The sequence below is a fragment of the Microcaecilia unicolor genome, chromosome 3 (genome assembly GCF_901765095.1).
Source record: "Microcaecilia unicolor chromosome 3, aMicUni1.1, whole genome shotgun sequence".
Classification (NCBI taxonomy): domain Eukaryota; kingdom Metazoa; phylum Chordata; class Amphibia; order Gymnophiona; family Siphonopidae; genus Microcaecilia; species Microcaecilia unicolor.
This window is the reverse complement of record NC_044033.1, coordinates 300,942,812-300,968,926: the sequence shown is the minus strand read 5'-3', so window position 1 is coordinate 300,968,926 and position 26,115 is coordinate 300,942,812. Positions and strand designations below refer to the sequence as shown.

At 45.7% G+C, this 26,115-nt stretch overlaps 1 protein-coding gene across 4 annotated transcripts in view; it reads right to left on the bottom strand.

Moving 5' to 3' along the window:
* LOC115466757 (cytochrome c oxidase assembly protein COX14) overlaps positions 1-15,322 on the bottom strand; it is a 35,378-nt gene extending 20,056 nt beyond the window's left edge. For 2 of the 4 annotated variants that reach the window (XM_030198232.1, XM_030198231.1), the window contains exon 1: positions 15,182-15,322. The gene's annotated coding sequence lies outside the window, so the exon portion shown is untranslated. Of the gene's footprint in view, positions 1-14,885; positions 14,963-15,177 lie in introns of those variants that run through there. The other 2 variants (XM_030198233.1, XM_030198234.1) reach the window with 2 other exon arrangements.
* Positions 15,323-26,115: the final 10,793 nt, after the last annotated feature.

The following is a 26,115-nucleotide window of genomic DNA, read 5'->3' as shown; positions in this document are numbered from 1 at the left end:
GGTTCTGGGGGACTAGAGAACTCAAAGTGAAGCTGAGTGGAAAAGGCATCAGTCTCCAGAGGAGGTCTCTTGTGTGGGTGAAGACAGACAGCACGGCGAGGTGCAGGTCGAGAGCAGACAGCACGGAGAGGTGCAGGTCGAGAGCAGACAGCACGGAGAGGTGCTTGCTGACAAGTTCTTACAAATGGTGGCAGTGGTGGGATGTACAGCGGACGTCCACGCAGAAGGCAGACAGACCGAGTCGGAGGAGTTCCAGAGTCCAGAGACCAGACGAGTGGCCAGAGTGTGAAGGTGGTGTCCAGGAGGTTCCTGAAGCCCGTCGAGGGGGGCCAATGCTGACAAAGGCGCATTACTCGCCTACCCAGGTAAAGGGTACCTAGGGGGGAGGCGAGGGAGGATCCAGTAAGCTGAGAAGAGCAGTTCATGTAAATGATAGAAAGGCTTGTTCTTGTGGAGATTCTGGTACGAGTTTAAGAAGTAGAGAGCAAGTGTAGGACCAGGGAGAAAGACAGTCCGCACTTGGATATCTCTCTTGTGTTGCAGGCTGCATCCCAACAGACGGTCGAGAAGGACGTCTGAGCCATGGGAGGGCGGAGACGGTTCAGACCGAAGAGAAAAGTCCAGAGGCCCGAGGAGCCGGAGCCCAAGTCGCCAGCAGAAGGAATGGACATGGCAGAGTTGGACACCATGATCCAGGTTCTGGGACTTGGAGGGGGACTGTGTTCAGAGACTGTTGGGACATTGTTTAAGCCTGAAGGGGTGTCTGGGGAAGACAGGACCCCGAGGAAAAGAGAAGTGATTGAGCCAGAGTGTGACCAATGTGGGGAAATGGGCCATGTTGGAGAGTGGTGTCTGGCAAGAGGCAGTTCAGGGGATGAACTGGGAGACTGGGAGGAGATAAGGAATCCTACAGTTGGTTGGTTGGGGTTAAGTGACATGGCAGGCAAGAGGAAGCTCAAAGGCCATGGGAGTCGGGAGGTAACCCATTCCTCAGGGGCAGACTGCATGGGTAGGCCGGGAACCCAAGGGGAAAGAGGTGTCTGCAGGGAAGAGGGTCAGGAGGAACCCGCTGCAGGGAAAGCACCCAATGTCCCAGGGAGAGGGGTGGCCACAACCTGAAAAGTGCCAAGAGGGAGGAGGGGTGCCGGGACAAGGAAGGAAAGCCCCAGTTGCAGGATAGTGAAAGTCCTGGTAAGAAGGGTAAACCCTCTAGGAAAGGGAAAGGGGGTGTAGGCCCTGGTGAAAACTTCCCAGGTAACAGGATAAAGAGTAGTCCTGATGGTGGAGGGGAAGTCAATGTACACTGTGAGCAGGGGGGTGAGACAGCTGAAGATAAAGTAGGCTGCCCATGCTATGGGGAGGACCGGGCAGTATTTCCATGGGGTGGGGAACCAGGGAGTGGTGCCCCAAAGGAGAAATACTGGGAGGCCCGGGAAAAGAATGAGAACCCGCTGTTAAAATCCCTTACTGAAAATGTCTGGCAGGTAGAAGGGGAATTACAGGCCCTATGTAAACCGGGGCAAGTCTATAGGAACCCTGAGCAACGTCTGAGGGAGGTCTTGGAACTTAATAAGGGACTGTTGGTAACTTTAGTGGGCAATATACAGCAGCAAGAGGAGTCCCATAAGGTAATGGAGAAGGGTCTGAGGGAGACTGAGCAGAGGTGGGGCCTATTTGAGGCCACTTGTAAGGAAAAGATGGCTGCTTCAGTGCATGCCTTGGAGGCCAAACAGGCAGAGTCCCTTAAGCAGAAGGAAGGCTGTGAGGCACTGCTAGCCACTGTTAGGGCTGAGCTGTCCACAGAAAGTAGGCTAAGGGAGGAAAAGGAAGCAGAAGTAGCCCAGATTACAACTACCCTGAAAGAGACCCAAGCCTTGAGGGAGACCCAATTAGCTAAGCTGCAGTCCACACATGAACAGGAGATAAGGGGCCTCACAGACAAGTTGCAACAAGACCAGGAGCAGAGGGTATCCCTACTTAAAGCTGAGTTCCAGAATGCTCGCCAGGAGTGGTATAAAGAGCAGGAGGCCCAAAGGGAAAGCATAAGAGAACAGCAAGCCTGGGTTCTACTCCAGAAGAAAAGGGAAAATAAGCTCGTCACCTCTGTAAAGGCAGAATTAGAAGAAGCCAAGCAGGAGGTGAAGCAGAAGGAAATGGAGTGGGCTAAGAGGCAGGAGAGTGTTAAGGAGATGGGTAAACTACAGCAAACAGCTATAGGAGAGCTGAGGGGGATCTTAGCCCAGGTAAAGGCTGGGCTGGGAGAATTGAAGGGCCAACAGGAAAGCCAGCTGGGGGAAGTGCAGCAGGGACATACTGAAGTGGTGGCTCAGTTAACAGGGGCATTGCAGCAGACCCAAACTGAGGCCAGGGGCCTGAATGAGCTTAATAGGGAGAAGGTAATCCAGATAGAAGACCTGCACAAGGGATACACCCAAAGGATAGAGGGGTTATTGGTGAAGAGGCAGGCAGCCCAGGAAAGGGTAGGGTACCTTACTCAGAGGAACCTTGAGTTGGAAACTCAGATAAAGGAGTTGCAACTGGTTCAAGCTCAGGGGGCAGCTGAGTGGGCTGCTGAGAGGCTGCAGGCCAAAGAGACCACAGAAAGGGCAGAAAGATGCAGGGAGGCCATGGAAGAGAAGTGCAGAGTGCTGACCCTAGCAGTGGATGTGCTCTTCCAGGATGGGCAAGGGAGGTTAAAAGAGCTTCAGGAAGCCCAGGCCTGCATTGTAGCCCTCCAGGAAAAGCTCAAGGGGAAGGAGCGACCAGGAGGGGTCAGTCAATTCCTACCCATGAGTAAGGGTCAGGATAGGGAGAGTCAGAATGACCCAGGAGGTGTTAAATTAAGTAAACTCCTGTCCATGAGTAGGGGCCAGGATAGGGAGAGTCCGAAGGGCCCTGTTAAACCCACACGGAGGGGTGGGGTGAAATTTAAGGAGGATGAGAAACCTCAGAAGGGCAAGCAGGAAAGGGAAGAGGCCGCCCGGGGAAGGGAAAGGTTCAGGTCCCAGAAGAAAGGGTTGATCCTAGGGCCCCGAGACCGCCCAGTAGAGTTGGGGGATGCAAGAGCTCCTAGGCAGGGGACCCCAGCTCAGGAAGGGTGCCAGGGGGAGGCTAGATCACCCAGAGACTGGGGGGAGTCTTGTGCTAAAAGGGGTTATCCTAGTCCAAAAGGGAGGAATAGGAAACCCTTAAAAGTCTCAGGGAAAAGGAGACTTGGAACCCTACATAAAACCCACAGAGGTCAGTCAGGGCCTAAGGGTCAAAGAAGTACAGCCCAGGGTTGTAGAAAGGAAAAGGGTTTGATTGGAAGTTTCCCTGAAGTGCTAGGGGCACTAGGCCTGAGGAAAGTGCACCCAAAACCCACAGTGAAGGGGGTGTACCCATGGGCTAGGAAAGTAGGGGAAGAGATTAGACGCCGAGGCCTAGGAAGGCGGAGAAAGAAAGGATTAGGGATTTTTGAGTTTCTAGGGGTTACAGAGGAAGGTCCCCTAGAGCAAAGCAGAGCCTTTGTGGTAAGGCGGACCACTGGGTACAAAGCCTTCCTGAGAATCCCTCCTAAGTGATAGGGGAGAGAAGGAACCTGACCCCGAGATGAGTTAGAGGGAGTCAGGAATTGCTGCTCCTCAAAGAAGAGATTTGAGGGAGCAGCAATATTTTAAGGGTGGGGGTATGTGATAAACACAGTGCCTGCCCTTACATGAGGAGGCCGCCAGAGGGCGCTCTCCCATGGAAAACCTAAAAATGCCCATTCTGGCCACTAGAGGGAGCCCAAGGGTATAGTCCATGGTAGTGACCAGAAGGAACAGAAAGGGGGTGCTCGTGGCATAGGACCTGTACTTCCCTGGGGAGGCCACCAGGGGGACTCTCTGAGTGGAAGCTGGAAAGGTGGAGAGAGTTCTGGGTGCAGACCTTTCTGGAAGCAGGGGGAGAGGCCTAAAGAGAGGTGGGATGGATTATTGGGCACCCTATAAAAGCCTCCTCTAAGCCTAGGGAGGAGAGAGAAGATGGGGGAACCTGCAACACCCAGAGCCTGAGGATTACTAGCAGGAAGACTGAAGAAAGGCTTGCTGAAGTAGAGCTCAAGAGAAAGGTCAGGAGAAGGTTCCCTCCAAACCCAAAGAGGTACTTACCTGGTGGGGACCAGGCACTGGGTACTAGGGTTATGAACAATGGCTACTGAAGTGTTTAAGTGAACAAACAGCCGTGGGGTGGAGGATAGGACCGTAAGGTTAATGTGAATAAAGAAGGTCCTATCCAGGGGAGGAGGCTGTTAAACCCTGAGACCCAGATGTCCCCAGTAAATGGTCTCAGGGGGTGAATCGCAGTAACAGATGAATAGTGGGCAAGCCAGTTTCTCACAAGACTGTAACCTAGCTAATAAACTGAATTTACATGCAACCAGCTAATTTGCATATTTTTGCAAGCAGAGGAAGCTGTGCTATCTTCCAGAGAAGGGTGACCTGGGGGCCCCACCAGAAGAACTGGTAAGGTGGGTCGGTTACCAGGTGATACAGCAGGGAGGCCGGGCCAGGACTGCAGGTTAAGGAAGAGGTCACCCCGAGGGAAAGGGGAGGACCAAACCTAGAGGCCTGAGTCAATGCAGTCACAGAGAAGTCTGGTTTCAAGGTGGTTCCCTGAGGCAAAAGGCTGGTGAGGCCGGGCAGGAGCCACTAGAGGGCCACTGCACACCAGAGAGCACCCCTGTGGGGGGGGTTATAAAGGGCCCTATCCCAGATGGAACCTTGTTGTTGAATAGCCCCCTTTGAAGACAAGGACATCAGAGAATCCCTGCTACCCTTGACAGTTGACTAACAGTGTCTGAAAGTTGAAACCAAGGGAAGAGCAGAGGGTTGGTGGGACCCAGGCAATAATTTTATCCCCAGGGAAGTGTGCAGAAAGGCCCACTGACTACAGGCGGGTTCTGGGGGACTAGAGAACTCAAAGTGAAGCTGAGTGGAAAAGGCATCAGTCTCCAGAGGAGGTCTCTTGTGTGGGTGAAGACAGACAGCACGGCAAGGTGCAGGTCGAGAGCAGACAGCACGGAGAGGTGCTTGCTGACAAGTTCTTACAATATTTAATTTTGCAAGACTTTGATAAAATTGCTAAAAATGCAATCAAGTTTAAGAAATTCAATCTAACACTTGAAGAACATAAAGCTCTTATCTCCCTTAAGTCTAGGTCAGAGATAGTCATTAGGAGGGCGGACAAAGGGGGAGCCATTGTGATTTTAGACACAGAAAAGTATAAAACTGAGATCCTCAGACAACTCCACAAACCCATTGACAATGTGGCACTAGCTATAGATCCTACTAGTCAGTTACATCATCATATTTTTTCCTTAACTAGTAAAGCATATGCGGAAGGTATATTGACTCAAAAGGAATATAATTTTTTTGAATACCTCTCATCCTAAAATTCCAGTAATCTACATCTTGCCTAAGATCCACAAGACATTAGTTGATCTGCCAGGAAGACCAATTATTTCCAGCAGAGGCTCTGTTTTAGAGCCGCTTTCTATGTTCGTCGACTGTTTTTTGCAACCATTTGTCATAGAAGGAGAATCGTACATAAAGGATACGACAGAGTTCCTACAGAAATTAGAAGCCAATAGTCATCTTGCAGAGAAATCTTTGATGGCAACTTTAGACGTCACTTCATTATATACTGTTATTCCACAGGATGAGGCACTAGAGGTGTTAAAAGTCTTTTAGACAAAAGAAGATCTAGCAGAGTTACCACCTCGTTTATTATATCCCTGGCTACGTTAGCCATGAAAAAGAATTATTTTCAATTTGAAGACACTATTTTCCAGCAGAGATCAGGTGTCGCTATGGGAGCCACGATGGCTCCCTCAGTAGCAAATTTATTTATGAGAGCATTTGAATTGAAATATGTCTACACTTCCAAGAATCCTTTCCCTGGGTGGAACATTTATCCTTAGATATCCATCTAGATGTATGATCTCATTAGATGCTGTAGATTACCTTTTTTCTGTCCTATTAAATTAAAAGATTTTCTTTTAGCTAAGGAGGCTATACGTGACCCGTCTGTGATGGCTGCTCCCACTTAGTTCTACTGTCTAGGCTGCAGGATATCAAAGTCCTTCTAGTTCAGTTTTGATATGTGTCATTTTTTTAAGCTGTATTAGTTAAAATTTCCTACTCTTGAGAGGAAGTGACGTCACCGATGTGAGCGGTAGCCCAAATTCGGAGCTCCGCGGGGACGCGAGGAAATAAGCTGTTAAACCCCTAATCTAGGCGGATTTAATTTCATAGACGAGAAACGGAACTTACCAGAACATATGGCAGCCAGAAAGAAACTTTCAAAATTTAAATATACGGCTGAATCGGCAAAAGCGGGAAGCAGAGGGCCGGCAGGGTTGCCTCCGCGCGAAAACAAAATGGCGCCGGAGGAACCCGAATCGGAGGCCGAACTTGAAGAACGGAGCGGCGGTGAGGTGGAACTGGAGAGGAGCGAAATTATTAAATGGTTCCAGGAGCTGAAAACGGAGATGATTAACACTAGAAATAGCATACACGCTGCTGTTAAAGAATTGCGTGAAGAAGTAAAAGACATTGGTAACCGCGTGGGTGAGACTGAGAATCGCCTGGAGGAGATGGAGGCGGGGGTGGAGAGCCTGGCGAAAACAGTTAAAGAGGAGAGACAGCAACGGGAGGAAATGGAGATTCGGATGGAAGATCTAGAGAATCGCTCTCGAAGGGGGAATCTGCGCTTTAAAGGAGTGCCAGAGGAGGCCCAATATATGGAAGCTGTGAAAGTAGTGCAAGAGATTTGCAACTTCATTCTGAGCCACGGGAAAGACCCCCAGGAGAGTACAGATACGTCTGAAATCAAAATCGATCGAGCACACCGGAGTTTGGGACCGCAGCGGGGGGAGAACCCCAGGGATATCATTGCTTGCTTTCATGATTTCCAGGTAAAAGAGACTGTTTGGAGGAAAGCCCGTGCCTTGGGTGATATACAATGGCAGAACACTAAAATACAGATTTTCCAAGACTTGGCGAAATCTACTTTACAAAAGAGGCGGGAATTCCGCGAAGTGACGAGATATCTGCAAAAAACTGGTTTGCGCTATAGATGGATTTTCCCCAGTGGCCTTATGGTTACGGTGGGGAACCAGACAAGGAAAATACAACACCCGACTGCAGCAAGGAAAATCCTGGAGAACATGGGGTGCACGGACCTACCGGAGGAGCTGCGAGTCTCCACAAAGGATGGTAATGGAGAGAAAAGTGCCAGCTCAGGCAGATGGCTCCAGCAGGGGAAAAAGGGCACCAGCATAAACAGAGTGAGGAAGGAGCGTGGCCTGGAGCAGCAAGGGGACACTTGAATGGACAAATACAGAGGGGCTGATGCCCGGGTGCTAAGTTTGGTCACTTGACCAGTTGTAGTAAGTGATACCATGTTGGTATTGTTTAACTGATCATATGTCTATGATTAAGATAGAATACATTCGGAATGAATGATGGAGATGACAGGTTTGAAAGGATGGGGGGGAAAAATGGGAGGCTGGTTCCCCTGGGGACGACACTTTCTTAGGGGGAACATGGCAGCTAGTAGTAGCGGCCAGTCGAGGGGAAGGGTAGGGGGGAGGAGGGAGGGGGGGAAGGGAGGAGGGAGGGAGGGAGGGATTACAGTGGGTTCATGGAATGTAAATGGCTTGAATACACCAGAAAAAAGAAGTATTGTTAGCAAGGAGATACTTAAAATGCAGTGGGACATTATCATGTTGCAGGAGACACATATCCAAAGGAAAGATGTAAGGCTTATTCAATATAAAAACCTGGGTCAGAATTATATATCGACGGACCCCAGAGGGGGGAAAAAGGGAGGATTGGCGATTTATATTAAAGAAAGGGTACCATTTGTGCATGAGCAAACTTTCCTGGAGAGCCAAGGAAGATGTATAGCGGTTACGGGAAAGATCAATGAACAACAGATCACCTTAGTTAATATATACGCACCCAATGAGGGACAAGGGGCATTCTTTGAAAAATTAAGACTAGAGTTGACAAGTTTTGTGAGAGGAAGAGTGATTCTTGGAGGGGATTTCAATTGGGCTTTAGCAGATCTAGACCACTCAAAAGGAAAGAAAAAGGGTGGAGTCTCGGCAAATACGACTAAATTACTGAGTCTGGTCAGGGATCTTGATTTGTTAGATGTTTGGAGATTGCAGCACCCTGGGCAGAGGACATATACATTCTATTCGCATGCACAACAAACATATACAAGGATAGATGCAATTTGGGGCTCCCGAACTATCTGGGGGGAGGTGGGAGACTCGGGAATAGGGAGTATACACGTGTCAGACCACGCTCCTATTTGGGCCTCGTGGAGGGGGCTGGGGAGAGAAAAGGGTCACACTTACTGGAGACTGAATGAATCTCTGCTTGATTCAGTGGAGGACTGTGAAGAAGTCCGGAGGGTAATAAAAGATTACTTAGCATACAATGACACGGGGGAAGTGGCTGAGGGGACACTCTGGGACGCTCTTAAAGCTGTGGTGAGAGGACATCTGATTAAAAATGGCAGTCAAAGGAAGAGGGAGGGGCAAAGGCGGGAACTGGAGGTAAGACAAAGGTTAGCGACCCTAGAGGCCCGACATCAAGGTGGACAATGCCCTGAAGTGCCTGTTGAGCTGAGGGAATGCAGGGCAGCCTTGCGTCAAATTCAAATTAAACAGATGGATTTTCAAAGGAAGTTGGTTCAGCAAAAGTTTTTTGAATATAGTAATAAATCGGGAAGGATGCTGGCGCGCAGCCTACGCCGGCGAAGGGTGGGCAATACTATCATGAAATTAAAAGGGGAGGGGGACACATTATTATATCAAGATAAAGAGCTTAGAGACCGATTCGCCCAATTTTATGCAGACTTGTATACCAAAGAAAGTGGGGATTCGGGGGAAAAGACCAAAGAATATCTAAACGGGCTGGGATTGCGGAAACTAACAGATGCACAAAGAGAATCATTGGACAAGCCCATAACATTGGAAGAGATAGAAGGAGTTATTAGAGGATTAAAAGGAGGGAAAGCGCCGGGACTCGATGGGTACACGGCTAAATTCTACAAGCTAATGAGCAAGGAGGTAGGGCCATTGATAGTACGGGTAGGAAATGAGTGCTTCAAATCTGGGACTTTGTCTAGGAGTATGTATGCAGCGGGAATCTCGGTGATCCCTAAGCCGGGAAGAGATCCTACATTGTGTGCATCCTACAGGCCTATATCCCTTATAAATATAGATATTAAGATACTGGCCAAGGCTATGGCGGAGCGGATTAATAAGTTTCTGCCCCAACTGATCCATGAGGATCAATCAGGCTTTGTCCCGCGCAGGCAAGTAGCGGATAATATAAGGAGATCTTTAAACATTATATGGGAGGCCCAACGTCGGGGGGGGGATTTTGTACTTTTAACAACGGATGCAGAAAAGGCCTTCGACCGGGTCGAGTGGCATTACCTATGGGAGGTGCTGGAATTTATGGGGTTCGGCCCAGGGGTATTGACATGGCTCAAGGGGTTATATGCAACACCAAAAGCTTGTATAAAAGTTAATGGGGGATACTCTGATCAGTTTAGGATACAGCGGGGCACGCGGCAGGGATGTCCCCTGTCGCCCTTGCTCTTTGCCTTGGCAATTGAACCGCTAGCACAGAGAATTCGGGAGACGGTCAGTATTGAGGGGATTAGGGTGGGCGATCAAGAGCATAAAGTGGCATTATTTGCAGATGATATTCTGTTTTATGTAAGTCGCCCGGAGGAGACTCTACATTCTATCTGTACGGAGCTTAGAGCGTTTGGAGCCATATCTGGCTTCAAAGTCAACTATGATAAGTCTGAGGTGCTGGGCATTACGGGTCCCACTTTGGATATGAGTAACCTGGTAACCAGATTCTCTTTTAAGCATGCCAGGGAGAGCTTTCGATATCTTGGGGTAAGGCTGCCGCGGAACCTTGCACAGGTATATGGGATTAACTATGTCCCCTTGATTAGAGAGCTAAGAGCAGATTTAAGTAGATGGAAAAATGGGTTACTCTCATGGTGGGGAAGAATAGCGGTTATCAAGATGAACCTCCTCCCTAGGTTGCTATTCCTCTTCCAGACGTTGCCAGTGGAAGTACCCTTGGGTACCCTGAACAAATTACAGGCGGATATGTCTAAATTCGCCTGGGGAGAGAAAAGGGCAAGGTTATCAAAGCGAATTATGTGGAGGGGGGTGGAGGTAGGAGGGAGGGGGATGCCCAACATTACATGGTACTATCAAGCGGCACAACTGAAGCAGGTGGCGGAATGGAGTAAGGGGGAAGGGGCACCAGTGGCAGTGTTAGAACAACTACTGGAAACTAGGTGTAATCTGGAAAGGGGTCTGTGGGGATCTGGAAGGATGAGCGCCCCACGTAGGGAAACTGACAATCCATTTATAGGGCACTTGTTACACACATGGGATGTGCTGAAACGCAAATTTAAAAAGGGAGCTAAAACCTCAACATTGGCTCATATTATTCATGAGGTAGAGTTCCCAGGTGGAGAAGAGGGGGGTACGTTTCATGAATGGTATAGAAAGGGCTTGCGGAGATTTCGAGATTTGATGTCAGAAGGTACAATAAGGACATTTGAGACACTAAGGAGGAAGTTCGACCTGCGGGAGTCTGACAATTATGCATATTTGCAAGTCAAACATTATATGAGTAAACAGGGGTGGTTACATGCGGACCCGAGGGAAAAGGAGCCCCTAGAAAATATATGGGTTACACTGGAGGGGGGGAGGAGAGGCATATCCAGGTTATATAACTATATTAGAGGTAGCGCATTGAATAAATTACCTTATATGAAAGCATGGGAGAGCGATCTGAACTGTGAAATGAGTGTGAAAGAATGGGAGAGAGTATGCATTGAGGTAAAAAAGGCATCAGTGTGTGTATTAATAAAGGAAAATGCCTACAAAGTTTTAAGCAGATGGTACTATACGCCAGAACGGTTAAAACGAATGTATTCTAAAGCTTCAGACAGGTGTTGGCGCTGTGACAATGATCTGGGTAGTTTTATACATGTGTGGTGGTCTTGCACTCTTGTACGCTCCTTCTGGGACGATATTACGGTGTGCCTGACCTCTATTCTGGGGGTGCAGTTTCCTGCAGAACCAAAGTGGTGCTTACTGGGATGGGGAAATAAAAGGGGCCAGAAATGGCAGAAGCGGCTAAAAAGACTATGTTTATCAGCTGCGAAGCTAGAGATAGCAGCCCACTGGAAACAGAGAGTGGGCCCTACGATGGAAAAATGGAAAACGAGGCTTCGAACATTAATGGGACTTGAACAACTGACGGATAGACGGAGGGGTAGATTTGACCCTGGCGCGGAGGAATGGATGCATCTAGAGCGTTTATGGACTGCTGCAACTAATATATAGGGAATTCAGCCATAAAGTGAGGGAGGGGGGAGGGAGGGGAGGGGAGGGGGGGGGGGGGGAAAAAAAAAAAATTCATTACGTTTTCAAATGTATATATTGTAGTCCATTCTATTTGCACTGGCTGTACAGCTGTTAGCTGAATAAGTGTATGTACTATGGAACAAAGTGACGGAATAAAAACATTTTTCAAATCAAAAAAAAAAAAATTTCCTACTCTTGGTTCCCCCTCGTTGTGGACAAATATGATAAGATTTTGTTTGTAATATAAATACTTGGAGTTATATTCTAAATCTATACATCTTAATGTATAAACATTGGTGTGTTATTAAGATGAAAATATAAATAAACAATTAAAAAAAAAGAAATATGTCTACACTTCACGTGCATACGATAAGATCGGTTTATGGGTAAGATATATTGATGATATCTTTTTACTGTGGAATGGAGACATCAACACATTAACTCAATTCGTAGCAGATTTAAATCAATGTCATCCACGCATCCAGTTTGTTATGTATGCAGATCCAATTAGTATTTCATTTCTTGATGTTCAAGTTCTAAATACTGGAAAAAATTTCAAGACCACAGTTTTCCATAAGACAACAGACAAGAATACCTTTTTAGCCTACGGTAGTTGTCATCCCAGTACACTTAAGAACAATTTACCCTTTTCACAGTTTTTAAGATACCGTAGGGTCTGCTCTGATGACCAAGAATTTCGACGTCAATCGAAAGATTTGACAGCCAGATTACTTCGACGGGGATACCCTAAACGAGTTGTACATACAGAATACCGAAGAGCAAAATTCAACCATAGAGAATTGCTCCAAACACATAGACAAGCTCATTTTCAAAGCACTTAGCCTCCCAAAGTTCCATAGAAACCTATGGAACTTAGCCTCCCAAAGTGCTTTAAAAATATGCCTCAGAGTTACTCCTATGAATGTCGATGAAGATGTTTTCACTTTTGTGACGCAATATACTGCAAGTACACCTCAAGTGGTTAAAAGTATCAAGAAACACTGGCCTTTAATTCAATCACATTCTATTTTTAGGGGTTCCCGTGTACGAGTAGCATATAGCAGAGGCAAAAACATGGAAGAATCTTTACGCCCAGCAGTGCTCCCCATTGAAGATTCTATTCAGGCATCTAATGTACATGGGCATTTCAAGTGTGGCAACTGTAGTTTTTGCGATATTATGGATGAAACTACTATTTTTGTTAATCCAGTTGATCATAAGATCTATAAGTTAACGTCGTTGTCAACATGTACGTCTGAGAACGTAATATACACTTTAAGATGTCCGTGCAATAAGATTTATGTAGGACAGACATCTCGTATGTTAACTACACGGTTAATTGAGCATAGAAGTGCGATACATATTGAAAAGATTGGTTCGCCACTGGTCATGCATTGTAAAGAGAAGCTTCATGAATTTAAAGATCTAAAATGTGTCATTTTGCAAATAGTGCGGAAGTCTCCGAGAGGAGGAGATCTCCGACGTTTGTTGCTACAACTTGAGCAGAAATGGATCTATCGATTGCACTCTTTGGAACCCGCAGGGCTCAACTCAAGAGTTGACTGGTGCCATTTCTTTTAAATTGCTGCGAGTGTTAATACGCATTTAAAGCTCTTAGTAATGCTTTACTTTGATTGGCCAATCGATTGCATGGCGTCTGACGTCATGTATTATAAATCGGAGCCATTTTGAAGGAATCACATTGCAGAGCGCAGGAGACTATCGCTAAAGCGTTTTTCATGTGAGTGGGCGAGTTTGTTAAAGATCAGTATATTATTAACAACCGTAGTGATGAATAATTTGAATCTTTTTTTTTTGACAGAAGACTAGCGCTACCTAAGCCCTGAAGCAGTTTTTACGAAACGCTGGCCAACGTTGGCTTGGAGCGTCTGAAGAAGTGTGTTTGAAGTCTTCTAGCGTAAAAGATAAGTGCTCATTTTGCATTAAGTTCCAATATATTGTGAAGCAACAATTTTACGGAACTATTAAATTCGTCACTACAGCTATTTTCTTAAATCTGTCAGTGAGCAATGATTAATATGCTTTCTTGGAGGTTTTTTTTTAGAGCCAATGATGAACAGAGGATCAGACTAAGATCCGTTTTAGCTCCAATAGACTGTTACATTGTCTAGGAGCTCTGTGAGGCTCTTTTTTTCCTCCATATTAAACTCCAATAATACACTGATTTTCTATATCATTTTGTTGAGTGGAAAATGTAGTATAGTGTTATTATTTATTGCAAGCAAATTTTTCCATACCTTATTGGTTGATTTGTAGTGTTTCCTACTTAATCTCCACTAAGCTTCTTTGGATCCGATTCTTCTAATCAGGATTCCTTTGTGTTTGTCCCGTGCCTTTTTGAATTCCGCTACCATTTTCATCTCTACCACCTCCCGTGGGAGGGCATTCCAGTATCTACCACCCTCTCAATGACAAAATACTTCCTGACACTATTCCTGAGTCGGCCCCCTTTCAACCTCAATTCATGCCCTATGGTTCTACCATCCCTGGAAAAGGTTTCTTTGCAGATTAATACCTTTCAAATATTTGAACGTCTGTATCATATCACCCCTGTTTCTCCTTTCCTCCAGGGTATGTATACATTAGGTCAGTAAGTCTCTCCACGTACCTCTTGCTATGTAAACCCCCCTACTGTCTCAAGTCTTTTTACATCCTTAATGACATAAGGCCTCCAAAACTGAACACAATACTCCATCTGAAGCCTCACCAACGATTCTGCTGGTTAAATCCCTCTCTATGCTGCTTAGCATCCTTCTGGCTGTGGCCACTGCCTTGTCACCTTGAGATCTTCAAACACCATCACCCTAAGGTCCCTCTCCTGAGCAGCGCTTATCAAACTCTTCCCTCCTATCCGGTACATCTCTTTTGTATTTCTGCATTTCTTGGCATTAAATTTAACTTATTTTCACATATAATATGAAACCTAAGTTACTAACTACAATTATCATTCAATACTTCATAAGTATAGATTTGCATACAGTGGAAGTAGGGCATGAAAATCTACTTCATGCATATTCATTGTGGATATCCTGAAAAACTGACTAGCTGTCCAGAAGACAGCATTAGGTATGTGATACACATTCGGCTGCCCTCACTCTCACAGGCCGAGCACCCCTCTTCACACGCATTCGGGATCAATCTCCCCCCTCCCCCTGGTCCCTCTGCAGTAGAGAGCTGCACGGGGACGGGGTTCGCGGGAATCCCGCAGGGATGGAAGCAGTTCTGCGGGGTTCCCGCGGGGACGGAAGCAGGTCCTGCGGGGTTCCCACGGGGATGGAAGCAGTTCTGCGGGATTCCCGTGGAAGTGTAAGCTGCACTGCATCAACTCTCTACTCTGCAGTCTACTCCTTATCCACGATCCGGCATTTCTCCCTCAACTACCACCCCACATCCTAAACTTATACCGGAGGTCGCCCACCAATAATCGCGCAGCTTTCCGTCTCGGCGGCAGTTGTATCAGACGGGACAAGCTCAGCACCCCATCTGACACAACTTCTCTCCCTCCGATGATGTGCGTCCCGATACCTTATAGTCGGAAACAGGAACTTGCGTCAGAGGATAGCGGGATGTCCGAGAGGGAAAGCTGTGGGGTGAGGGTCTGTGACTGGACGTAGAGAACAGCACAAGAACGACGTTTGCGGAGATGGAAGTAGCTCCTGCGGATTTCCGTGGGAGTATACGAGCCTCTCGAAAACCGACTGACCATCTACCTACCAGCGTTCTCCAAGGTGTACAAGAACCGTTTCCACCGCCCTTCAATATTTCGGCACAGCCGCACTTGTTCTCTGCCCGGGCTGAGGCAGCGAGGCTCACACTGATGACGCAATACAGGGGGCCAAGGAGGTTGAAGAAAACAGGCTACGGGGTGACGTCAAAACGTCGAAGCCACTTTAGTTAATCTCTGTTTCCTCTTCCCCGTCATCTAGTACGCTCAAAACAAAGCAAGCAACCCTATGAGCTGGTGCATCCTCGTTGTCGTTTTTTTTTTATTGTTGGTAGCATTTTTATTTAATCTCACTTATATTTTCAAACATGCTAGCTTGTGCAGCATACATAAGGATGTACACAGAGGAAGTGTTGGTTTCATCGGTTACAATACTAATTTGTTCTACATTTTCATTGTGATCATTCGAAGGGGCTGACTAATAGGGACTCCCTATATTCATGCAGATGTTTTACCTAGTAAAGGGCCACCAAAACAGACATCATGTTATGAGCATCAGGTACTTAACAATCAGACTTTATTTATAACTTAAAAAAACATTAATTAGGTTGAAACTGGGAACATTTAATTTCTTTTTTTTCCTGTGCCTGCCTACATCAAAATAAAAAGATGGCATGCATGTGGGAACTTGCGCATTTTTTTTTTTTACAGATTGCAGTGGTATATATTATAAAAATGCACTTGCTTTCTTTGCCAAGTTCATACAAAGTTAATTATGTTCAATGGAAAATACGTTTGTTGGCTCAGGCTACTTGCTATGTGAATATTCTATCACTACTGTTTCATTATTGATACCAAGTATTACATACTAAGGGCATTTGCTGTAAACTTTGTTTTAATTTGTTTATCAAGTCCTTACATGCACATAGTTTTTGCTTTATAAACTCGATGAAACCTAAGGGTGGTTGAACAATTAGATATAAACTGTGTTGTGGGTTTTTTTGTTTGTTTTTTTACTTGTTTTGGACTGCTTTTGGTCCTGATGATCTGTACATCTGCTGTCTGGAATTTTGGAAGATGGAAATGAGAAAATAAAAATTAAATTTTAGATTACTCTGTGGAAGTTTTTGTTTACTTTTGCAATGTTAGTATGGATGCCTGTTATGGTGTGTGCATGTGATAATATTTGAATAACTGTCTATACTTATGGCTATGATTTCTGAACATGCAGGATCATTAAACGACAGACTTTTAAATACCCAGCTGGGTATATATGGTAATCTCACCTTTGTTAAATGTTTCAGACATATCCATGTACTTGCTTATATGATATAACAGAATTCTATTATTCTGTCTCACTGTATTTTCAAATGTAAGCCACATTGAAATCGAGGGCCATGTTTACTAAGCCATGCTGTAGGCGCGCAAACATTTTAGCGCAAACTAACAATTGGCAGTGCTGATAGAGACACCCATTATAATCCCATGGATGTCTCTATCATTAGTGTGCACTAAAAAGTTTGTGCACATACAGCTTGACTTAGTAAACAGGGCCCCGAGTTTGCTTGAAATAATGTGAGACAAAATGTAAAAAAAAAAATCTGTTATCCCCCATCTTTTAAGACAGTGCCTATCCAGCTGGATGGTGATGGCACAATGAAAGCAAGTTTGGTCCAGTGAAGACTAACTCAAAATAGCTGGGCCCTAGTATTACCATACTGAAAATGTGACCATACAATGCCTCTGTGGTTATGTTCCACTAATAAGTTAAACGATTAACTGGCTATCTTGAAAGGATTATAGAACCTTTGGATGCATGACTAGGGACACAAGCATACACTTATTTATTCAATATCACAATTCCTCATGTACAGCCAGAAAACAACCTTCTGGGTAGATAGAGTTCACAAGGAGCTCCTTTTATTATTGATCAGATAGACGAGATAAGATTTTTCAATTTTGGCACAGTATAAGTCATCACAAGAACAAAATATAAGAAAACCAATGGACTGAATTAGGGGCTTATAGCCCATTTAGTTATGTTTAAACAAAAGAGGTCTGCATGAAACAAAATATTTATTTTTATTTTGACTTATAAAACCACTTGTCCCTAAAACATGACTAAAAACAGAATAATCCATTTGTGTATCTAAAATGTAAACTTCTACATAATAGATGAGGTGAAGATGTGATTCCATGTGCCCCGGTGAAAGGAGAGTTTAATTTTACTTCCATTTAATTGCTGTCTATTCCATCTTTATAACACAAGGCTTCCCAATGCAGATTACAACATTTAAGATGGACAAATTTCAGATAGGAACACCCCGTCTCCTGTTTTCTTCAACCTCCTTGGCATGGGCCAGCAGCATCAGAGGTCATCTGATCAACTGACACTTCACGTGGTGGTTGCCCCACCCACCACGCACCAGTAGATCCAGGGAGGTTGAAGAAAACAGGAGATGGGGAGTTCCTATCTAGTCCATTATACGGGCTGAAGCCAGTAGGCGAAGCTTGCCGGCAGTAGACGGAGCTTTAGTTCACCCAAAACGAAGCCTTGCGCCGGAAGAAGAGAACATCGGCTGGCGGGGGTTGGGGTCCCCCGTCAGCAAACGTAGGCGACGGCAATGACGGGTTGGCGGCGGGAGGGGGGTCCAGGGCCAAATCTACGGGGGCCCAGGTCCCCGTGGTCCCACGTAGCTACGCTACTGCTTGTATGAGGTTAGCTAACTTCCAAGTCCCTAGTCTATGCAGTGCAAAAAAAATGTATTGCCCAAATTAAGCTGAAGTCTCTGGCAGCTGTCCTGAGCAGCAGGTACTGAGATTAGCCGGTTTTTACACCGAACATGGTTTAAGAAGGATGGTGAGAGATGTTTTAACGTCCTGTGGAAGTTCATTATAGTAATTTAGTGATTTATTTAAGAAATTTTATATTTATTTTATCTTATTTATTTAACAAAATGTATAGCCCACACATTGTAACATCTGAGTGAGTTACAATGAAACAAAGAATGCTGTTTCTGTGACAGTGTGGCCAGGGCTGGTGTTAGACATTCAGGGGCCCAGGGCAGAAACTGGGGAGAGGGCCGAAAATCTGGCCTTCATCAGCCTTTGCCTCCTTTATCTCAAAGCAGGTTTGAGGCCCCCTATGGTACAGGACCCAGGGTAATTGCCCTGATTGCCACCTCCTAACACTGGCCCTGAGTGTGGCCCTACAGATGGAGAGAGTTTCCTCCTTGTGAGAAACGTGTAGTGTGATGGAATAGGGTCTAAGTGTTAAAAAGGGTAAAACAGTCTCTTCTTGCTGTGTAGATCAATGGTTTTGGAATATGTATTATTCAAACAAAATTCTAGTGAGAGAAATCACTGCAATAGCAACAGGTAGCAGCTATTGAAAATAAACTAGTTCTAGTAATGCAGACCTTTACCACCTGTCATGAAAGCTCAATATCGTGAACGTAGGGACCTTCCATTTTTAGTAACAGCTGACCCTACTACTATCCCAGCTATGTGTATTTGATACATCCAGGGGAAGCCAAGCCAGAAGAGAACCATCAACTCAAGCAAAGGCTAAGATTCCTTGCATGTATGTTAAGCTGGGGCTAAAGCAAGGTTAGGAGGATGGATGAGCTACATGGGAACCCAGTTTTCAAATTCAAAGCACACTGATTTACTGTCATTTAAGAGCCTCAGTAGTAAATGAGTAGAAGCAAACAGGGCTGGTGCAAGGGTATTAGACACCCTAGGCAAACTTTTGCCTTGTGCCCCCTAACCCCCTCCCTGATTCACTTTTATGCCTTTTGGCCCCGTCAACAATCATCATCACTTTATCACTACCCTTCTCAGAATAACCTGCGTAAATAGGCTTTTTAAAAACTGCACACCCTCCCTGCTGATAAAAGGGAAAGGGATTTAGCTCATACCTGCTGGAGGAGTGGCCTAGTGGTTAGGGTGGTGGACTTTGGTCCTGAGGAACTGAGTTTGATTCCCACTTCAGGCACAGGCAGCTCCTTGTGACTCTGGGCAAGTCACTTAACCCTCCATTGCCCCATGTAAGCTGCATTGAGCCTGCCATGAGTGGGAAAGCATAGGGTACGAATGTAAAAAAATAAAATTTGTGTGGTTATCTGCTGCTTTTGGTGCCTCCAGAAGCTACTGCCTTAGGTAATTGTCTAGCCCTACCTAATGGTTGAGCCAGGCCTGGAAGAATGCATTCCAGGACTGTCACTAAGGAGAACCCTGGCCTGTGCCAAATGCCCTGAAGTTCTGCCCAGGTAATATCACTCAACTTTGCCAAAGGACTCCCTTGTGGTGCCTGGGTATCAGATAATTACCCAGTTTGCTCCACGTCCTTAAACCAGCCCTGCACGAGACCCAGGGATGAATGAGATAACTGAGTTGGAATATACTGAACTAGATCCAAGCAATGCAGATTATAATGCCACTGTCAACAATATACAATAACATTTTGACTTCTCTAGGCCAGAGGGTCACTGCTTCAGAGGGTGAGACCCAAATCTCCTATGATATATGAAAGTTCCAGTGTAATTGCCAGTAGTTTAAAGAGAAGAGAGAGGGTGAATTTAGGGACATTTGGACAATAATTCCTATGTGTATTTCACTGAAACAGAATATGGCAGTAGATAAGGACCATAAGACCCATCTAGTCTGCCCAATTTACTGTTTGATGCAGTGCTACAGACCAGAATTCATTGTAAGGCCCATGAGTTAATGGTTTCCCCCAGCATCCCTAAGTGTGGTTCCCTGACTCCTTTCACCTCCCCCTTGCCCCCCAATGTACACACTCCCCCACTTCACTGGAGGCTTGCAATTGGGTTGTGTTCTGGCACCGTGTTGCTCTCCGAGTTTGAGTTGTATGGTGCCCAAAATCCCGTGCTGTTCTAGAAGAAAACAGTCGTTACAGCAGGATGTCAGAGAAGGTGTATGGTGGATTAACAAACTGGCAGCACAGCCAGCTTGAAGGTGATGATAGTAGAGATGGGAAGGTAAAGGCTGATTGGTAGGCAAGGGCAGAGTAGGCAGCTGACCACTGGACATCTGGCCTTGTCATTGGAAGTAGTGATCCTGAATGGCCCTGTCCTTATTTTAGGATGACCAGCTGATGCAACACTGAAGGGGACCACTGGGCTCCTGCCAGAGCCCATGATTTGAAGAGGGACTTTCATTTCAGTTGGAATGGGGGTAGCCAGTTGGCCATTGCTTAGGAGTATCCCAGGGATTAAACCTACTACTGTTGATAGGAAATGGGTAGGGGATGAGACTAGCTATAATGGGCTTGAAGAAGCATGTACAGGGGAGAAAGGGTTGAGTGAGATGGGCTGATGGGGAGAGAGCTTATGTATTTAGGAGGGAATACACTTAGAGTGAGGCAGCAGACTTAATTTTAGTTACATGAGAGTTTTTAGAGTGCACCTGAGCAACTGGATTGGGCACATTATTTGGAAATCACCCCCCCCCCCCCCCCCCGCTGCCCACCCAGAGCTTTGGATGCTTTATCCAGTGACAGTCTTCACTCTCACATTGAAGCTATTTGCTAAATCTACCCCTATTGTAATATAGGGAAGATATGGCCATAGTCCCCAGTTGATCTCTGGATTTGCCATCGTTTTTTCTTAACTAGGGATTCTTGGCACTCATTCCCAGGTTGTCCTGAATTCTTTTGTTTTTGTCTCCTTACCTCCACTAATAACCAATATGCTTGATGTTTAATATTGTATTGCTATAAACCTCTTCTGGCTTTGACAGCATTGGGGTAACATTATCAGGGACTTGAGCACATGGAATAGAAATTTACAGGCTCACGTACTCCTACGATTGCTTGAGGATATTTGTACTTACAAAGTAGGTGCACTGTCACACAGCATTTTTATGCAATATACATATAGGTGTTCCTGAGGGTGGAAATAGGCAGAGTGGGGGCAGGACTGGTACTTACATACTTAGTACAAACTGCTCATTGGCACCTATTTATTGCAGCATATACATGCTCAACAGTACACCTGCCTTGGAGCCCCTGTCACCTCCTCTCCCTCCTCCCCCCCCCCCCCCCCCCCCAGCAGGTGATTTGACATCTCTCAAACACCACCACCACTCTGTGTATCTTTTTAACACTTTGAGCATTATAGTGAGCAGTGACTCATATATGCTGCTATGCCGGCCCACAGCATTCCCTCTAATGCAACTACCTGTTTCCATATAGGCAGGACCATGTCCAAGGGAAGGCTCTGGGGCTGGTGCAACAACATCTATGAGTCACTGTTCACTGCTGGCGAAGAACTGAAGTGTTTTAAAGGTACAAGGGGGGGAGGGAGAGATGCCAGGAGCCTTCAGCTGGTGGGGCTTGGGGACCCCACCGGACACATTACAGGTGAGTCACTGCTGGGTGGACCTGTGCCCTCCTACATAAGTATTGCCATACTGGGACAGACTGAAGGTCCATCAAGCCCAGCATCCTGATTCCAACAGTGGCCAATTCAGGTCACAAGTATCTGGCAAGATCCCAAAAAAGTACATTTTATGCTGCTTATCCTAGATATAAGCAGTGGATTTTCCCCAAGTCCATTTTAATAATGGTCTATGGAATTTTATTTTAGGAAGCCATCAAAACCTTTTTTAAACCCCACTAAGCTAACTGCTTTTACTACATTCTCTGGCAATGAATTCCAGAGTTTAATTACATGTTGAGTGAAGAAATATTTCCTCTGATTCATTTTAAATTTACTACTTTGTAGCTTTGTTGCGTGCCCCCTAGTCCTAATATTTTTGGAAAGAGTAAACAAGCAAATTACGTCTACCGTAAAATCCGCCCCTTTCTTTCCGAGCAATCTACCAGAACCCTCACCCACACCCTTGACACCTCTCATTTAGACTACTGCAATCTGCTTCTTGCTGGCCTCCCACTTAGTCACCTCTCCCCTCGGTTCAAAACTCTGCTGCCCGTCTCGTCTTCCACCAGGGTCGCTTTACTCATACTACCCCTCTCCTCAGGTCGCTTCACTGGCTCCCTATCCGTTTTTGTATCCTGTTCAAACTTCTTCTACTAACCTATAAATATACTCACTCTGCTGCTCCCCAGTATCTCTCCACACTCGTCCTTCCCTACACCCTTCCCGTGCACTCCGTTCCATGGATAAATCCTTCTTATCTGTTCCCTTCTCCACAACTGCCAACTCCAGACTTCGCTCCTTCTGTCTCGCTGCACCCTACGCCTGGAATAGACTTCTTGAACCCCTACATCTTGCCATATCCTTGACCATCTTTAAATCTAGATTGAAAGCCCACCTCTTTAACATTGCTTTTGACTTGTAACCACTCACCTCCACCTACCCGCCTCTCCTCTTTCCTCCACACATTAATTGATTTGCTTGCTTTATTTTTTGTCTATTAGATTGTAAGCTCTTTGAGCAGGGACTGTCTTTCTTCTATGTTTGTGCAGCGCTGCATACGTTTTGTAGTGCTTTAAAAATGCTAAATAGTAGTAGTATTAGTACCCATTCCACTCCACTCATTATAGAGCTCTATCATATCTCCCCTCAGCTGTCTTAGCGCTAGCCGCTTTAGCCTTTCCTCATAGGGAAGTCATCCCATCCCCTTTATAATTTTCATTGCCCTTCTCTGTACCTTTTCTAATTCCACTATCTCTTTTTTAAAGAATTACCTTCTATCATCTGCCTGGAAGAATAAGAATCAACTAGCCCAAAAGCAAGGAAATGATAGGGAAAGAGTAGTAAAATGAGAAGGACCACCAGTTAGGAAGGTTTCTTAATTGGGCAACATTTCACGCTATGTAGAATGCATAGCACAAGTAGAAATTCCATTTTGGTTTTATATCCTATTTAGGTCAGGATTCATCTACATGTAAAGCACACAAAAGAATCAGCAAATATGACTCATGGGGGTGGCTTGTAACTCACAGCCACCTTCTTTTCAATGTTCTAGTTAATTTGTCAACTTTGGTTGTGAAACAATTTCTGATATTAGTACAATCATGTTATATCAAGATTTGAACACTTGCCCATGGACCACATCAGAAGAAGCTGCTTTGATCAATCATTAGTGAATACACAATGGTGAAAGAGCAAGCCAGAGATAGGGTGCATGCCTTTGGCTACTGCCCACTTTCCCTGTAGCAATAAGAAAACCACCATCAGCCCAACCATAGTAGTAGCACAAGTGGATGACTTGCAATTCATCGCATTAAAGAAGTGAGTTCTAGTAATGTTATCTTCTTTAGTTTTATGAAGCAGCTTTATTTTGAAGGTTGTACTTTCGATGATTGGTTCAATAAAAGGTGTATCTAAAACTAAAATGGAGCACTATGAAGGATAATGTATAGTACTGTCAAATCCCACAATCATGTCCTTCCTACTTTCCAATAACGGGTTGGAGTGTTCATTGAGATTGGAGGAAAAGCCTCACGTGGCGTGATGTAACTCCTTATTTCACAGTATACACGGGCATATATCTAAGGAGTACTCACTTGCATCGTTGGCATAAAAACCTCAGATCGATCAGAATGTGCCATTTGCTATGTAAACATTCTAAATCCAGCTTAAGTCTCACTCAATTTACAGTTCTTTGGAGTGTTCAAACCCTATGGGACTTATCTTTTGCAGTTCTACAGTCCGATACCTTTCCACGGCCATGGAGTTTTAATCTGTGCTGGGTGAACTCTGTTCCTCCTGAGGCAGCCAGATGGCAAAATAGAGGACAGATTTTGACCTGTGGATTTTATTGCTGATAAAAGAAGATTTGGAGAAACCTTTATTCTTTGGAGTGTGAAAAAGGAGAGGGTGAATTCCCTTAAGGGCTTTGTTTATACAGCCCCGACCATGGAGATTTGCTTCTGGGTATCCCTGAACAAATGATATTTTGACATGCTTTAAGCCACCACTTAATTAATATCTTAATTGACTTTGGAAGCATTAAAAGCTTGATTTTCACTGATTTAGGCACATAGTTGTGGGCTGTAACAGCTGATATAGACTGTGGTTAGGTTTCAGGGATTGATTTATTTTTTATTTTAGTTACATTTGTACCCCGCGCTTTCCCAATCATGGCAGGCTCAATGCGGCTTACATGGGGCAATGGAGGGTTATGTGACTTGCCCAGAGTCACAAGGAGCTGCCTGTGCCTGAAGTGGGAACTGAACTCAGTTCCCCAGGACCAAAGTCTACCACCCTAACCACTAGGCCACTCCTCCACTCTAATTTATATTATCATCTTCAGTGAACTAGATTCCTTAATTTCATCTCCTTAGTTTGAGAGTGGATTTTAAATGTAAAGGATTATAGCAATATGAATAAAAGTTTGTATTTTTGCCTAATGGGCCCTTTTACAAAGGCGTGGGAGGGCCTATGCGTGCAGAGTGCGCACCAAATCGGCACTACCACCCCGCTAGCGTGTGAACTGGATGGTAATTCTGAATTTGGCGCACACTGAATCCCGCGGTAGAAAATCATTTTCTATTTTCTACCATGGGCCACTTACCCAGCAGTAAAGAGTAGTTGGCATGCCCTGCATGCTTACTGCCTGGGTAGCACGTGAGACCTTACTGCTAGATCAATGGGTGGCGGTAAGGTCTCAGGCCGAAAATGGACACATGCTGGTTTCAATTTTAACGTCCATTTTCTGGCCCCTTAAAAAAGGCCCTTTTCCCTAGACACAGTAAAAAAAAAATGTCCAGGCAAACACACTAAATGCTGTGTGTCCTATTTTATACCTACGAGCCACATAGCACTTAGTACATACTAACAGTGGCATACCAAGGGGGGGGGGCGGTGGGGGCGGTCCGCCCCGGGTGCACGCCGCTGGGGGGTGCTGCGGCGCGCGCCTGCTGCGAATGTTTGCTAACTTCTCTCGTTTGCTGCAGCTCCCTCTGCCCCGGAACAGGTTACTTCCTGTTCCGGGGCAGAGGGAGCTGCAGCGAATGAGCAAAGTTAGTAAACTCGCAGCAGGTGCGCGCTGCGGCACCCACCCCCAGCGGCATGCACCCGGGGAGGGGCTCTTTCGCTGGGGGGGGGGGGGGTCCGCGCTGCATCGGGGGGGGCGGGGCGCCGCCCCAGGTGTCCGCCCCCCTAGGAACGCCACTGCATACTAATGCCCATTTGCAAGTGCTAAACTTTAGTAAAAGGGCCCCCTATGACAGCTGTCCCAAACACACAAGGACATTAAGTAACTTGATGTGGACTTTACAGCATCAGTAGCAGACATGAGACAAAGCTCTCTAGCTTCATAAGATGGCTAATGCTTATTTTTTTCCAATACTCGTTAAGAGTCACTCAGGGGACACCCCAGGGATGACATGAGCCCACATTTTGCTTGTTCTCCCCATCTCTTTTTTTTTTTTTTAAAGAATGGAATTTCACCCCTTCCCTTCAATATCTGTCTTGTGTTCTACTCACTTTTATTTTATGTTTTAGATTAAATATTGTGAAATGGCTAGAAGGCATGCCCATAGGGCAAAACAGTAAATAACAATGAAACTTGCAAACTTTGTAGACTAATGCTCTAAACATCACACATTTCTATACTCCCCCTTTTCTCTGCTGTAGCTGCAGAATTTAACCCCAAAGAGCAAAACGGAACTTCACACACTTGCCTGTATTGACAGTGGCACATTTCTTAGCATATATATGACAACACATTTAAAAACATAGGCATTGCATCATTAATGCACCATCAAAAATGCTAGACCAGCCTGTAGCTTCTTCTTCTTCCTAAGAACCGGTCTGGAACATCTCGCCTTCCTGTTCCTGTTAGCACAGATACACAGATCAGCGTTCAGCAATGGCATAGCTATGGGTGGGCACAGGCCCACGCAGCAGCAGCACCCCACATCAACATCTCTTCTCCTCCGTGGCATCTGCCCGCCCATTGCTGAACCCCGTTCCTCCCTGGTGTACCTTACAGGAGTCCCCGGCCCCTGCAGTGATTCAAGTATTGCTGCCTGCGCCAGCTCTGCAGG